We start from the raw sequence: 18,202 nt of genomic DNA on the forward strand, positions 1-18,202 counted from the left end.
GTTGAGACGATCCATCACCGAGCTCTTCTTTCTTCTTGAATGGAGGATTGGTCCTTCTATTTTTCATGCCTCCCATGTTCCTTTGCAAGAATTTGATCCTTCTTGTTAGGAGGGCAACTTCATCTTCCTGTCTTCCTTTGCATCTTCATTGTCACCTACATTACAAGCAAAAGCAACTCCTTTTCCTTTTTCAATTTTAGTTTCAATTTCGGGTGCTTTTGTTTTGAAAATCATTTCATGGGTTATCAAGGACCCTATTAGTTCATCTAGGTTCAATGTATTCATGTCCTTGGCTTCGGTGATTGCGGATGTTTTGGATTCCCATGACAAAGGTAGGGATCTAAGGATTTTGGTCACTAAATCTCTATTTGAAAATTGCTTTTCAAGCCCCCTTAATCCATTTACAAGGTTCGTGAATCTAGTGTACATGTCGGCAATAGTTTCATCGGGTGTCATTTGAAAGAGTTCATATTGCCTAAATAAGTGATTCATTTTAGATTCTTTGACTTGGTTGGTTCCCTCATGGGTGACTTCTAAGGTATCCCAAATTTCCTTAGCCGAATTCAAATTTGACACTCTATTGAATTCTCCGGGAGACAAAGCACAAATTAGGGAATTCATGGCTTTGGCGTTGTAGTTTGAGGCTTGTTGTTCGGCTTCGGTCCAATCATTTAGATTTCTAGTGGGTAATATATATTCATTATTAATTGCTCTCCACATTTGGTAATCTTGAGTTAAAAAGATTTTCATTTTGGTTTTCCAAAATCCATAGTTTGTTCCATCAAAGTAGGGTGGCCTAGTGTTTGAGTAACCTTCATGGTGTTGAGGATGGTTTGCCATTTTTAGAATCTTTACTCTAGACCGGTTAGGGTTTTAAAAATTAGAGACAAGGCTCTGATACCAATTGTAATAAACAAGAGGGGGGGTGAATTAATTTTAACACTAAATTAGCCCTTTTGAAAATTAATTATGAATCCTAATTTGAATTTTCTTCTCTTGATTAAATTTTTGGTTAGTGCAAATAAGATTGAAAGACAAAGTGAAATGCTAAACCAAAAAGAATGAAAGTGCAAGATAATGGAAGAGACACATCGATGTATAGTGGTTCGGGCAAAGCCCTACTCTACTCTTCTTAAGATCGCCCTTAAGGATTTCCACTATGCGAGACCTCCACGATGCCCGGCTCCGAGGCGGTTACACTTCCAAGGGATATTAAATGAGGATGCCCTTACACCTTTACATTGACTCTCCTTCTCCGCCGAGTTCTAAGCGCTTGCTCTCTAGGGAATTAATATAGGATGCCCTTACACCTTTACAAGAAATGAAAGAGAGATAGCTTGGCTTCTTCTTGAAAGCTTGATGCTCTTTGTAGTCCCTTGATTGCTCTTCAATGATGGTTGCAAGTGAAAGCTTTAAAATCCCAAATCAAAAGATTTGCAAGTTGCAAGGCAAGTTTTGGGAAAAATAAATTCTTAAGCTTGAAAGGATTGCAAATGTGTTTGAAGGCTTAAGGAAGTTTTTCAAATGATCAAGAGAGAGGAAATAATCCTCTAGATGTTGTATAAATAGTCTCTCCTCAAAATATGACCGTTTGGGTTTAAGAAAATTAAAAACCAATTTTTAAATCAAATCCCAACGGCTCTTTTTTGAGCTGTCGCGAGGTTCTCGGAGCTCCAAGAAATTCTCGGAGCTCCGAGAAATATTCTCGGAGTTTCGAGAGAACGGCCAGAAGATGGAATTTTTCTACTAGACCATTTCTCGGAGTTCCGAGAAAATGACCAGAAGCTACTGGACCATTTCTCGGAGTTCCAAGCTCGGAGCTCCGAGAAAAATCTCGGAGTTCCGAGAAGCCTACAAATCAGCAGATTTTTATTTTTTATTGCTTGTTTGATTTTTGGCTTTTGGAACTCAACTCCTATGATAATTTTGGAATGTTTATGAGGGTCGCAACATGTTGGTCCACCACATAACTATTCACTAAACCTTTAAAGTTCTTAAGTGTGTTTGAAAAACTCTTTTAAAATACTTTGCCTTGTCTTGGAAATCTAAAGAGAAAGGATGTACAATGATACCTATGTAACCTTCAACTTCTCTTTAGTCTTGGTCTTCAATAGATCTTCCATCTTGTGAATGCTTGCTTGAGAGATGATGTGAGCTCCACTTAGCTCATTTGACTCTTGTTGGGTACATCTTCAAGCATGACCGTGTAGTGTGTTGGTTTCTTCAATGATCAATCCTATCTTAAACACAACACTTCAAGGCAAATTGATTAGTATTCAAAAACACAATCAATTATGTTTAGAATCATCAAAACAAGATAGGAGAGTAGACCCTTGGGCTTACAACATCAATAAACCCTGAATAGAAATGTTTGCTTGTGTCTTCTTCAGCTGTTTTAACAGATTATCATCTTCTTCCTCTGAAGTAGGCTTAATTTGTCTCGGATTCTCTGTTGCTCTTACTGCCTCTGCGGGGTTGTCAGCTCTTAGCTCAGGAGGCTTGAACACATGCCCACCTCGTGTCACATGACGAAGCTCATCGCACTAATCATCTAAGTGTAACAAATCGTCATCGTCTATCCTCAAAACATACAGAGTTTTAATCACCTCTTCTTCCTCATATTCATCAATCCTCAAGACATAAGGAGTTTTCTTTTCTTTCTCACCATCTTCACAATGAAGGATGTTAGGTCGAGAGGACAATTCCGCGAATCGCTATCATTTAGTGAGAGGACATACGGCTTTTCCTTTTGTATCTCTTCAATCTCTTCATCGTCAAACCTTAAGGCATACGGCTTATCAGAGGTTACAGCACAAATGAGGGATGACAGATCAAGAATCGGCTCTTCGACAAAGATGGCATTTGTCGAAGGAGGAGGAACATCATGATGGGTTAGAAGGCGATTTCAAGTGATATTAGGATTCTCAACAGTAAGATCTCCCTTCTTAATCATGTTCTAAATTGTATGTTTCAAGTCTGAAATCCCACTAGGCAACCCAAGAGGGGGGTGAATTGGGTGTCTTTACAAAAACTTTCCCCTTTGAAAACTCTTACGAAAATCACCCTAGTTTTATCCCTTGTTAATTAAGTTGAAATAGTTAAGCTTAATCAAATATCACAAATTTATAAGCTTAAAAACCATTGTTAAACAACATACTTAATTAGGAGATTTAGTGGCCTAATTAGCAATGAAGAGGTATTTAAGTAAAATGCCAATGCTAACTCACTCAATTCTAAATATGTAATGAAAAGCACAAATAAGAGAGTGAGAGAGGGAGTCAGAGATAGAGAAATACCATCACAAGTGACACAAAGACTTATAGTGGTTCGGCCAACGGTCTACTCCACTCTACTCAAGGTCGCACTTGAGGATTTTCACTATTAAAGTCTCCACCACGCCTGGCTCCAAGGCTTTTACAACCCAAGGGAATTAAATGAGGATGCCCTTGCCACCATTACACAGACTCTCCTACTTTGCCGAGTTCTAAGCGTTTCACCCAAGGAAATTAAACACGGATGCCCTTGCCATCGATTCCAAACTCTTTAAGGAACTTACACGCCGTTCCTTTCGCCAAATTTACAACGATGAAAAAGTTAAAAACTTTTCATCTATTGGCAGGGGCCGAGGAGTACATATCCGTGGAGTCTAACGATTTCCGGTAATCAGTAGCCTACCAAAATCCGCACTCATTGGCAAATCTAATGGCAAGGGCCGAGGAGTACATATCCGTGGAGGAGACACTCTCCTCCTTAGATTCAAACCGGAGGATAGCCTCCGAAGAGAAGAACCCTACCAAGCAGCGTAGGGACGATAAAGCCTCGAGAAGAGAGAGAACCCCACAAAGGAGGGAAGAGAATTACACCCCCCTCAACACCTCGAGGAGACACATACTGGCTGCAATCAAGGGAGAAGAATTCGTAAGATGGCCGACCAGGATGATCTCAAAAGGAAACAAGAGAGATAAGTCGAAGTACTATCGGTTCCATAGGGACCACGGGCACGACACCAATGAGTGCTAGCACCTCAAAGAAAAAATCGAGCTGCTGATTAATCGGGGATACTTAAAAAAATATGTTAAAGATGGCAGCGACAGAAGAGAGCGCAGAGGGAGAAGCCAGCAAGGCCAAAACCCTCGACGACCCCCGCCGTCTCCTGTGCAGAACAAATCTCTTCCCTCGATAAGCCCACAGCCTAAGGCGCGTCGATCCCAGCCTAATGGGGTCATAAACACCATTATGGGGGGACCGGCCACCAGAGGTACCTCATCAGCTGCTCAAAAGGCCTACGCGCGCCTAGTCAATGCCGTGCACACATGCAGCAAAAAGATGAAGACAGAGAATGAGATCTCCTTCACAGATGCAGATCTTGCCAACTTGATACTCCCCCATGACGACGCCCTAGTCATAACCATGCTCGTTGCGAACTGGGAGTTAAAAAAAATCCTCGTCGACAATGGGAGTTCGGCCGACATTCTCTACTATCATGCATTCAAACAGATGATAGGAGACAACCGCTTGAGGCCGGCGAACTCCGATCTATTCGGTTTCTCGGGAGAAATTGTCAAAGTGGAAGGACAGATTGAACTCCTGGTCCTCGTCGGGGAACCGCCCTGTCAAGCTTTCACAATGGTCAACTTCCTGGTAGTGAGGGCCACGTCGGTCTGCAACGCTATCTTGGGACGACCCGGCCAAAATCTCATCCGTGCTGTTGCCTCTACGTACCATCAAAAAATGAAATTCGTTACTCCGAATGGTGTGGGAGAAGTCAAAGGGGACCAACCACAATCCAGGGAGTGCTATGCTATGGCACTCAAAGGCAAAAATACGTCGGAATCATTGCCAATTGAACTACTTGATCTGAGAGATGAATCCTATGTAAATGAACCCGCCCAAGACCTCATCTCCGTTCCTCTGTGCGAAGACGATAGCGAGAAGTTCATTCAAATCGGCTCCTCTTCGAAAAACAAATTGGCCGCAACATGGAGGTCTATGTAGATGACATGTTGGTCAAAAGCCAGAGCGTGCAACATCATATCTCCGACCTGAAAGAGACATTCCACGTCCTAAGGGAGCATAACATGTAGCTCAACCCCACCAAGTGCACGTTCGGTGTCAGCTCGGGAAAATTCCTGGGATTTATGGTAAGTAAACGAGAGATAGAAGCCAATCCGGAGAAGATCAGGGTTGTGGTGAAGCTCACTCCACCAAAGACCATTGGGGAAGTGCAGCGGTTAACCGGAATGGTGGCCGCATTAGGGCGCTTCATCTCAAAATCTACAGAGAGATGCCTGCCTTTCTTCAATGCTGTCAAAGGAATCAAAACAGCCCCTTGGACATCGGATTGTCAAGTTGCATTCGAAGAGCTGAAGCAGTACTTGTCCTCTCCACCATTGTTAACCAAACCAGAGCCCGGAGAAGAGCTACTCCTGTACCTGCCAGTGAGCCCCATGGCATTGGCGGCAGTACTGATTCGAGAAGAGGACAACCGCAGAAACCAGTCTACTATGTCAGCAAGGTCCTACAAATGCTGAGACCAGATACCAGCAAGTGGAGAAGCTGGCATATGCTCTCATCGTGGCGGCCAGAAAACTGAGGCCATATTTTCAAGCCCATACAATAAAAGTCTTAACCGATCAACCACTCAGACAGGTTCTCCACATGCCGGACACCTCGGGGTGACTTGTGAAGTGGGCCGTGGAACTAAGCGAGTTTGATATCCAATACTTGCCCAAGCCGGCGATAAAGGCCCAAGTGCTGGCAGACTTCGTAGCCGAATGCACCATCCCCCAGCAAAGCATCGCGTCCGAAATTGTCCAAACTCCGGTTATAGAAGAGACTGAACCTGGGGACAAGCAGAAGTCGGGGGGACTGAACCTGTAAGAACAGAAAGCATCTCTATACCAGCAGACCGGAATCCGTCGTCCGATGAGCCACTGTGGGAAGTATATGTGGACGGATCTTCAAACAAGACTGGCTGCGGGGCTACCCTGATCCTCACCGGGCCTGAAAAATTTGTTCTGGACTACGCACTAAGGTTCGGATTTCGCGCGTCCAACAATGAGGTAGAATATGAGGCTCTCATCGCCGGAATGAACCTGACAGTCCAGACCCGCACTGAATGGCTGAAGGCGTATTGCGACTCCCAACTGGTCTCAAACCAGATCCAAGGAGTCTACGAGGCCCGCGACAAGCGCATGATTAAATATCTTTCCAAGGCCCGCCAGCAAGTTCAAAAGTTTCGAGGTCATCAGAATCCCTAGAACAGAGAATGCAAAAGCAGATGTCCTATCCAAACTGGCAGCGTCTGGTTACACCGCTCTCGGGAGTATATGAATGGAGTTCTTGAAGAAGTCCAGCATCGAGAACGAGGCAATGGGAGTAATGCAGGTAGACCACGAGCCATGCTGGATGGACAAAATCATCGATTACCTGCGCAATGGGAAGCTTCCTGAAGAGAAGAAGGAGGCCCGCAAAGTGATACAACGAGCAGTAAGGTTTTCCCTAGATGGTGAGAGCCTGTACAAGAGGTCGTACACCCTTCCATACCTGAAATGCCTCCGGCCGAGTGACGCCGCATACACTCTACAGGAAACACACGAAGGAATTTGCGGAGAACACTTTGGGGGCAAGGCCCTGGCCATCAAAGCACTGTTGAGAGGCCTGTACTGGCCAACTTTGAGGCGAGACGCCCTGGACCTAGTAAAAACGTACGAAAGATGCCAAAAATTCTCTCCCACCATTCATCCACCGGCTGTACCAATGGCCCCAATCATCAGTCCACTCCCTTTCGCAGTATGGGGGATGGACATTCTGAGCCCTTTTTCGCCAGCATCGGGGAGAAGTGATTTCGTCGTAGTCGGTATAGACTACTTTACCAAGTGGGTGGAGGCTGAACCTCTAGCCCAGATCACAGAGCAAAATGTACAGACCTTCTTTTAGAAGTCCGTTGTTTGCAGATTTGGGATACCTCGCGTCTTGATAACCGACAACGGCAAGCAGATTGATTGTCGGAACTTTTAAAAATTCTGCTCAAACTTGAAAATCAAACAAAGGTTCACCTCCGTGGCACACCCTCAAACGAATGGGCAGACCGAAGTTACGAACAGAATCCTGCTCCAAGGGATTAAGAAAAGGCTGGATGAGAAAGCAGGCCGATGGGCTGATGAACTCTATCACGTCCTATGGTCGTATCGTACGACCCCACGCACCACAATGGGGGAGTCGCCCTTTGTGGGACCCGATCCCGCGAGAAGGGTGGGGCACGACCCACCACGCTCTCTCTTGGTCTCTCGTACCCACGCGATTGGCGTGTGCTTTTTATTATTGATTTTAATTACCCAACCAAGCAGGCAGCAACCAAGCCATAGGGTGCAAACAAACATGCAACCCAGTACCGATAAGGGCAGGGGTAAGCCGCCGAGCCTAGCAAGGTGTGATTTAATTCATCTTTTTTGTGAACTTGGGATCACTAAGGCAATCTGAATTGCACGCAAAAGAGAGTGACAGAGTCACCACCTAGATGAGGGATCTAGGACCCATAATTGACCAGAAATCTAAACTCGTTACCTGGTTACGAGAATGGAAGGTTTGGGGAGTTATCACCACATGCACCATTCTTGCCCGATAATCGGTCTTCAATTCCAAAAGTTAACTCTTTTGAATTTCTTTTAAATGGCTCATTTAACTCTATATTAATGTGCGAACTAAGTGACATGCATCCTAAGATCGAATTTCAATGTAATTCCTAAATGTGTATCTTGATTTTCTTAATTTGTTTGAATTCAATCTAAGTGAAAGTTCTCCTAAAATTCTAATTTCATGGAAAGTCCTAAGTGATTTAATTACTTTTAATTTAAGGATTAATATACAAAACCCCACCACTTAAGTGTGGAGCCGACTCGGGCTTGGTATGCCACTCAAGTATTCAAGTTGCCTACGTATCCCAGCCTCACTGGAATTAGAGTCGATCGTAGTTCGGTGCCTGAACTAAGCTACATGCCTAAGACATCTGGGACACCAATCTAGACTGGAAGGACTGTTTCAACAGTTTAAGAGAGATTATTTAGTTCAAGTTGAGTAGATTTTATTATCGTAGGACTCCATCTAAGATGCTATATGGTCCTATCTAAGTGCAAGACATCCCTTAGACTAATGCAGGTGAACCTACATCCTAGGTAACTAGGCTTGTCCTATGGGAAAAATGGGTAATTAGTGTAACTAGATCTATGACTCAATTGCTAATAATAGCAATCAGTTTTGATGAGGCTGAACTCCCTAACTCTAGGACATCCTAAAACCTAGGACACAACGTGAGGTAAGTGTTCCTAATTGGTTCTAAAGGTCCTTACGAAGAGATACTGTTATCCAACGGTTTCAAAAGCACTGATCAAATGATCTTAATTTATTAAAAGTAAAGAATTTTCAATTTTTCAAAGATTTTCGATTCCTAACATCTAAGGAATACCAAAGGCTCTATGGTTGGCAAATTTCAGCCTTGAGTTGCATCCATGGAAGGGCATCGTGCTCTCAATCCTTGTATAATTTAACACATAAATTATAGTATATTATTGCCTGACATGATTCTCAGGATTTTCGTGGACAGTGGACCTCAGAGCCAACAACATATTATAATTTACATGCTCAAATTATGTAGGAACGATCACAATTAGTATACGATTATGAATGCGATCTCGACAATTAAACCATCACAGCATAGTCAATTTACAAAGGGAATCTATAACCTCTAGGGTTTCTGTTTCAAAAAATTTTAAGGTTAATTATATGATGAAAAATTAGGTTTTTCTGGAAGTTTTCACTAACTTTTGTGTTGATTTCCTATTAAGTTGTGATTTATTAACATTAAGACCAGATTGCTAGGATTACACAGTAACTCTAAGCAATCAAACCCTAAATTCATTGCAACTTTTTTAGTAATACGATATGAATGAGTTTAGACTACTGGAAGAGTTTCATGAATTTGGAATAAGTTTTGCTATCAATTTCTGATTTTCCAACATTTAGGTCAGATTGCAAATTAACAAATCAACTCATAGCATACAAATCTCAAATCAAGTAAAACTATCACAATATATATAGAATCATTGTATTAGACTACTGTAAAAATTTCAAAGGTTTTTATCAAGATTTGATGCCAATTAAAATTCACACAAAATTCGGATAAAATCAATGAATCAATTAAAACGTAGATTAAATGGTATCCTAAAATCATGTACAAATTCCAGTAGATATAATATAACTTATACAATTTACGGTCAAAATTTCAAGACCTAATAATTAATTCTCCTCCATAAAATTGATTTTTCAATAAAAAGGGGATTTCGTTTCCTAGGAATTAAAACCCGTTTTTTTAAAAAAAAATTGTGAAATCATATTAAACCTTTGTAAAATCTTTTGAAATTTTTTCACTAACCTTCTAATAGCCTAAACTACTGGTTTGTAGGGAAAAAATTCAAAATTTCATTAATTTAATAAATAAAAGAATTACGACACGTAAAACGAAGAAGCGATTAGAAAACAATTAAAAAAACCTTTTTTCGAAAAAACAATTTCATAAGAAATTCAATTTATTATTGCACATTAATTCTGGAGAGTTTAGACACTAAAGAGGGTCTAGACTAAGCAGGTTTTGCTAGGATATCTTTTGTGGGAGCGATGATTGCTCTCTTTTAGAATCCTGAATTGGGAGTTAAAACACTATAGGTTAAATCAATGATAGCTGAGATAAAATATTCTGTACAAATAGAGACAAGAATAATCAAAACACACATTTCTTTAATAGAATTGGATTTGCATTACAACTGTAGAGATGACAACTACATATGATAAAGTTCACTCAGATCAGATTGACATGATGATTTTTTACAAGAAGATTTTCAAAGTTCTCCTTCAACTCGCGCCTTCTTTGTCTCCCTCTCTTCCAGTTCATCAATCAAATTTGGGTGAAGATGTAACGTCAATTCTCGGAGAGTCTTTGACGCCCGGATACTCAGTTTTTCAATGACCCTTTCATTCCATGCGACTACTACACGGTGGACAACATATGCGTTACAGACTTCACAAGTGAGGAGTGGTGTATCCTTAAGTTGACACTGAAGACCTCCGAATTGTCGAAGAATTCGGTTTGTTATATAAAGGAGGTCTTCTCTAATCCCAAGAAGCGAACAGACTGGTGTTCATGGGTGCCAAAGGTAGCATGCCTGAAGAGTGTGTACTTCCAATTGATTTGGTTTTGGTCAATGGATTGTAACCAATCATACCACTCATCAGTGCTCTTGGGATCGGCTAGACGGGTCCACTTAGAGAGTTTTCGCAAAGTAGTGGCATTGTTTACTGGTGACTTATGGATTTTGAGTTTTTCACAAAACACACATGAAACAACTTCAGACATCTAGTAAAGGATTTACTCTCTTTGTCGGCAATGCGGTCTAAACCAAAAAGAGTTTCAGCCAACATAGTGGGCTCAGGGTTTCCTCCTTGGTTGATCTGATCTACTAAATCAAGAAGGACTGAAGAAATAGTATTTGGTTCTCGATATACCAGAAAATGGGCAAATGCACTAAGCATGAGGGCATTACGCCGACATCTCTTGAAGTGAGAATCAGCATTCTTATGGCCTTTGGCAAAGGCCTCAATAATCTTGGTAACGTATGCTGCTTCGTCATTGAAACATGAGGAGACATCAACAAAACAGTTTTTCAGTAACCTACTGAATATAGGGTATCTAGACTGCACATAAGTACGCTGAATCAGGGGACCAGTGTGAGGAAACTCTAACAAGGAACCCCACTCTTCAAAAATTGGGCAAACCTCATGAAGTCCAAAACAGAAGTCATGTAGAGTAGGGTCCCAACATCTAGCAGCCACATGGAGAAGGTTCCATTCTACTTCTGAGATATCTAGGTAGTGGAAAGTTAAATCCCAAAAGGCAACCCAAGAGCGAGGTGAATTGGGTGTCTTTAAAATTTTATCCTCTTTAAAAACTTTTGTTAGATTAGTTTCAAAAGCTTAAATGAATATTCTCTCTTAGACCTATTAACAGGCACTTGTTAGGTGACTTTTGAAAATCCTAGTTGATTATTTCCTTTTTAGTCTTTTTACCAAAATACTTGGTGGGTGATTAAAGATTACATATATAATGTAAATTCCACAACAAGATGAATGGTTTCTTTTAGGCCTTTTATCAACCACTTGGTGGATCCCTTGTTCATCTACTCTCTTTTTAGTTCCTTTGACAAACACTTTGTAGATGGTTCATACAAGTAAAACAAAATTAAGAATAATGTTCAACCACAAGAGTAGAGAGGAAGAGACAAGAGGCTTTGACACAAGGGCTTTTAGAGTGGTTCGGTCTTAAACCCAAGACCTACTCCACTCTTCTCAAGTTTGCTCTCCTTGTGGTATCCACTATCTTCCAAGAAACTTAAATACAACGTTTCTTTCGTCCTCTACAATCCAAGCATCCAAGCTCCAAGGGTTTTAAATACGGCGCCCTTTGTTGCCAAATACAATGAAGAGAAGAATGATGTTGTTCACTTGCCTCTAGATAGGCTAATACAATGTAAAGCTCACAATACACTCTCAACAATGATTAGAAGTAATGCACAAGTGAGATGGAGAGAGATTTTACCCAAAAATAATGGCCAAATGATTTTCAAGGGTTTACTTGAGTTGGTGTGTTTTCATCATCTTTTTTAGACCCATTAGATGGGTATATATGATGTCCCAACTCAACATGACCGTTTCAGGGGCAAAACGGTTATTTTAGGATCAAACAGTCAACTAGCCGTTGGGCCTCCAACGGCTATAATTTTTTGAGTTCATAGTGTTCTCGGAGTTTCGAAAACTTCTCGGAGTTCCGAGAAAATGGCCAGAGTATAAAATTTAACTACTGGACAATTTCTCGAAGTTCCGAGAAAATTTCTCAAAGTTCCGAGAAAATGTCCAGAGTATAATTTATACTCCCTAGAACATTTCTCGGAGTTCCGAGGGAACTCTCGGAGTTCCGAGAAGCCTAATTTCAGCAGATTTCCTGTTTTTCAGTGCTAATTTTTCTTTGGCTTTTGGAACTCAATTTTATCATGTTTAAATGGAATGTCTTGAGGGTTCGACAATGTTTGAACACCACATGGTCATTCACTAATCCAATTAGGCTCCAAGGGTGTGTTGTAGTCTCTTTGGAAAATATTATTTTTCACTAGTTTTAGGTGTTTAAAACAATGTGCCTTGACAAGATAAAATGCAAGAGAGATAGGAATACATTCTACCCATTCTACCACTCTCTTGAACTCTTCTATTGAACTGGGATCTTCTATGGTTGAGCTTCAATGCTCGACATCTTCAAGTTGTGGTACAAGCTCCTTGACCCTTTGCATTGGTTCTTGATCTTCCAGCTTTGGCCTTTATGATCTTCTCTGTATGTTTAATGCTTTGAGATGATTGTTGTTGAGCTTCTCCTTGGTAGATCCTCCAAGGTGTGGTTTGTCCAATAATGCTCTAGCTCCTTTGTCCATTGGTTGGTTCATCTTCAGGCATAGGCCAACAAGGTGTGTCCTAGTATGATTTGACATGTGTAGGACCTTTCGAAAGCACAACACTCCAAATGATCAGTCCATAAATGACTAATCAATTTGCGTTTGTTAATCATCAAAACAAGGTGATTGATTGAACCCATGGGGAACCTTTAGGCTTCTAATCTCCCCATTTTTTATGATGACAAACCAAATTGATTAAATAGGTGGGAGGAACCTCTTATGAGGATTAGATAAATAATTTATTCATTATTACTCCCCCTCAATATATGCATGAGTAATATTTAACAAGTTGTAATACAAGAATGCATATGATAATGGATCTAATCAATTATATAAATTCTCCCCCTTTTAGCACAAGCAAAAAAGAAGGATTAAGCATTTAAGCATAATTACATAAAGCATTAAGGATATTCAATGAAAATATGATGCTCCCCCTAGCTTCTTATCATGAGTTACTAATTAAAATTAAAATATAATCCAAAGTATATTGGCAGGATAAGACCATTTCAACATAGGAAACGAATAAACTAATATAAATTAAGCCTATGTTAAAAAAACAAAGAGACATTTCAATATGAGCACAAATTTTCAGGGTATATCATAGTATATGAATAAAACCAATATTAATCTACCCTATGACCCGTAATACAATAATAGATTAGCAAGTTAAAGCTTATATTTTACTTATCATGAAAGAAAATAAGCAAGTTTAAAGTTTAGCATGATAAGTCCCCTTTCGTTTTTGAAATTCCTCTTAGAGTCTTATCATGAGATGATGTGTAGTTATAGACTCATCATGATCAGCAAGAATATATATATTTTTCATGTTAAAAATATTCTTTTGAATTATCATGGATAGGAATTGACATTTGATCCTAATATGGCTAACTATAGGATATATGGCATGACATGACACAATAGGCCAAAGGCATGAATGTGAATACATGGCCAACAAAGAAACTTATCATGATTATATATACTAAATAACTTTAGAAACGCATGATAATGATATCTAATCATATGAATTAAGATAAACAACTCTAAGAAAGATCCTATGAAAGAGATTCTAGGGAATACACAAGGTAGACCACTAGAATGAAAACTTATCGTTGGAATGACAATTACCACATATTGATATCAAAATGATACAAAATAAAATCAAATAGATGATCCAAGGTAAGCCTAGTAGGATATGACCTTAAAATCTAGGCTATGAGCTTACTTGTCTTAAACTCAAAATACACATACAAGCAAAAGACAATGCCAAAACAACCCATATGGAGCAACCATGCTCCAAATGAGTGTACTTATAATATGAGGAATGATATACACATTTAGAATCATATGATAAGACATAGATGACAAGATTAAGTTTAAAGCTTCCCCTTTGAAAAAGAATCATGCAATGCATGAATCTAAAGGGTTGTCCTCACATAGACTCCAAGGATTTTTGGATATATTTTTCAAAAGATACCAAGTTAGACTCAACCCTTGGGCTACAATGACACTCTAAGTGTCGGTTTATCATGATCAAAATGATAGCCATAGTCTAGCTCATTATAATAAACAAGCATAGCACCAAAGATTTGTAATTTTTGGCTCTTGCTCCCCCTAAGTGTGATATCATTTTCTACAATTTTAAAATTTATTCCCTAAGTATATAGCATACAAACAAGCTAGGGTGATCACACAAAAACATTTACCTATTCATGATTGAGTTGGTGGCACAAGGCCAATTGTTAAATATTTTAATTATTGTAAAGGTACCGACTCCCCATTTGGTCAAAGTGGGCTATGGGCACTAAGTGAGTAGTTTTTAAGGTTAAGGTTTGACATCTCAATTAAGTAGATACTACCAACCAGGGGTGATAACTATAGGTTATTTAAATATACCAATTTGGTTCAATTCTACAGGATTTAGACATAGAAGAATGGACAATAAAGTACCATGTCTAAGAGAGACATCCATGGCTCATGAGTAAGAGTATACCACTATGGGTAATAATGAGGAAGATATAATTTATATCAAAACATCCATGGAGAGTCTACCATGTTTGGACATAAAGAACATGACATATAAGGTGCATGATCCAAACATTTGCATTTACATCTACAAACCACAAATATAAAGACAAGACATTAGGCACAAAGTGCATAAGCCCATAGGAAAACCAAAATGTGTGGGAGACACATGTTCCCATCACAAGGTATAGGGTATCAACCACCAAGGTGAAATATGCCTAAATAAGATACTAGATTCACAAGATGTTTTTAATTTTACTTAAATATATTGAATCTAGACCATTTTTATTTTTTCCTATAAAATATATTCTATAAGAATCTAGGGATGGATCCAAGGACTCTAAGGATAAATATCAAGTGAACACCTTGGACATATGTATTCCAAAGAAGAACTACCATGACTAAATACATATCATCTAAGATTTAAATTCCATACTAGTCATGAGAGGATATTCATTATAAGCTTTTAGGAATACAAATACACATGACTCATCAAAGACTTCATATTATATATAGTGATGACACTTTAGCACATAATAGAAAAGTCTTTGTGAGTGGGTGAAGGACAACTAGGTGCATAGGGACTTGGAACCATATTTGCTCACTTAGGGCAAGAAAGATGTCTAAGAAAAGATAGTCATTGATTTTCCTAGACATAGCATATAGATCCATAGATTTACTAGAAATAATATCATAAATATATTAAATACCAAATAATCTAGCATATGCCAATTTTGTCCAAAATTAGAGTTCAAAGATGAAGGATATGACTTGTGAGTTTATCATGAACTCATGAACTCATGAGCAAATAGGGGTTGATAATCATGAAAGACCAACTAAGGTTTTCATATTAAGTTCTAGAGTGGCATGTCATATGGATGGCTACTACGTACAAAATGATCTAAGTCTTAGTGAGTGCACTTAGAGTAGTACATACAGATACACAAGAATTAAACAATATAAGTCATTGTATCTATAAGTTATTTTTTTCAAAGATAAACATTTAAGCACAATATATTGAGACATGGCATTCAAGCAAGATAGACATTTTTGTATCCAAACGATCATTTTCATATGATGTAAATATTGAAGCACATCCCTACATCTACTAAGTCATAAATAGATCAAGTAGGGGGTTTTTGGAACCCAAACCATCTTAGGTCCATGCAAGTTTGTTCTATGAAATAAATCATCATTTCTAGTCCACACATACTTGCAAGATTTCACAAACCTAAGTCTACACATAGATTTGTGATGACCTAATCTACCACAATAATCACATGAATCATACGAATAGGTAGATGAGGATCTAGATAAACAACTACAAAAATGCATAGGTACACAAACATGTTTAGCATTCATTACTTGTAGGGATTTGTTTTCCAACTCTAGTTTTTCTTTTTCCAATTTTTATCTCTTCAATTTCTCCTTTTAGAATATGTAGTTCATGAGATGTGTTTATCCTTAGTTTCTCTTCTTTTGTTTTTAATTCTTCTATTTTCTTTTTTAATTTTTCATTATTTTCAATTAACTTCCTTTCTTCTTTTAGCAAATTTGATAGTCATTTTCAAGGTTTTCAAATTCCTTAGAAATTAAGTTGAGAGAGTTTTTAAGTTTTTTATTCTTGGAGACTTCATGATTTAAGGCAACATTTAGTTTCTCACATCCATCAAGAAGTTCATCAATTGTAAGAGGCTCATCCTTATCAAAATCATTATTTTCTTCATTGCAGTATTCTAATGCCATAAAATATTTAAAATTAAACACATTTTCAAGTGAGGTCCATATTTCTTTGGCATTTTTACAATTTGCTATTTTATCAAACATGTGAGAAAGTAAGGCACAACATATTGCATTCATAACTTTTGAGTTCAAGCAATATAATCTTTTATCATATTCATTAATTCTCTTAGATTTGAAGTTTAATACAAAGTCATTTTCAATTACTTTTAATAGTTCACTATCTAGACTCTTAGGATAAGACCTCATACGGATCGACCAAGATCCATAGTCGGTTCCATCAAAACAAGGAAGTCTAGAAGCCATTAGGTTGCCAATATAAATCTTTTCTCTTGAAGAAATTTGAAAGTTCAAAAATCTATATAAGAGCATTTAGCTTTGATACCAAGTTAAATCCCAATAGGCAACCCAAGAGGGGGGTGAATTGGGTGTCTTTAAAAATTTATCCTCTTTAAAAACTTTTGTTAGATTAGTTTCAAACGCTTAAATGAATATTCACTCTTAGACCTATTAACAGGCACTTGTTAGGTGACTTTTGAAAACCCTAGTTGATTATTTCTTTTTTTGTCTTTTTACCAAAATACTTGATGGGTAATTAAAGATTACAAATATAATGTAAATTCCACAACAATATGAAGGAATAAGATGAATGGTTAATTTTAGGCCTTTTATCAACCGCTTGGTGGAATCCTAATTCATCTACTCTCTTTTTAGTTCCTTTGACAAACACTTTGTGGATGGTTCATACAAGTAAAACAAAATTAAGAATAATGTTCAACCACAAGAGTTAAGCACTTACCACAAGAGTAGAGAGGAAGAGACAAGAGGCTTTGACACAAGGGCTTTTATAGTGGTTCGGTCTTAAACCCAAGACCTACTCCACTCTTCTCAAGTTTGGTCTCCTTGAGGTTTCCACTATCTTCCAAGGAACTTAAATACGGCGTTCCTTTCGCCTTGTACAATTCGAGCGTCCAAGCTCCAAGGGTCTTAAATACGGCGCCCTTTATTGCCAAATACAATGAAGAGAAAAAGGATGTTGCTCACTTGCCTCTAGATAGGCTGATACAATGTAAAGCTCACAATACACTCTCAATGATGATTACAAGTAATGCCTAATCCAATCTCAAAAGAATTTTTCCTAATCAAAGCACAAGTGAGATGGAGAGAGATTTTACCCAAAAATAATGGCCAAATAATTTTCAAGGATTTACTTGAGTTGGTGTGTGTTCATCATCTTTTTTAGACCGATTAGATGGGTATATATGGTGTCCCAACTCAGCATGACCGTTTCAGGGCAAAACGGTTATTTTCGGGTTAAACAGTCAACTAGCCGTTGGGCCTCCAATGGCTATAATTATTTGAGTTCATAGTGTTCTCGGAGTTCCGAAAAATTCTCGGAGTTTCGAAAAAACGGCCTGAGTATAAAATTTTACTACTGGACCATTTCATGGAGTTCTGAGAAAATTTCTCCAAGTTCCGAGAAAATGCCCAGAGTATAATTTATACTCCCTGAAACATTTCTCGGAGTTCCGAGGGAACTCTCGAAGTTCCGAGCTCGGAGCTCCGAGAAGCCAAATTTCAGCAGATTTTCTGTTTTTCAGTGCTGATTTTTCTTTGGCTTTTGGAACCCAATTTTATCATGTTTAAATGAAATGTCATGAGGGTTCCACAATGATGGAACACCACATGGTCATTCACTAATCCAATTAGGCTCTAAGGGTGTGTTGTAGTCTCTTTAAAAAATATTATTTTTCACTAGTTTTAGGGGTTTAAAACAATGTGCCTTGACAAGATAAAATGCAAGAGAGATAGGAATACATTCTTCCCTTTCTACCATTCTCTTGAACTCTTCTCTTGAGCTGGGATCTTCTATGGTTGAGCTTTCATGC

The sequence above is a fragment of the Tasmannia lanceolata genome, unplaced genomic scaffold, assembly GCF_043159265.1.
Source record: "Tasmannia lanceolata isolate RefF3 unplaced genomic scaffold, GAP_Taslan_0.1 ptg000002l, whole genome shotgun sequence".
Lineage (NCBI taxonomy): Eukaryota > Viridiplantae > Streptophyta > Magnoliopsida > Canellales > Winteraceae > Tasmannia > Tasmannia lanceolata.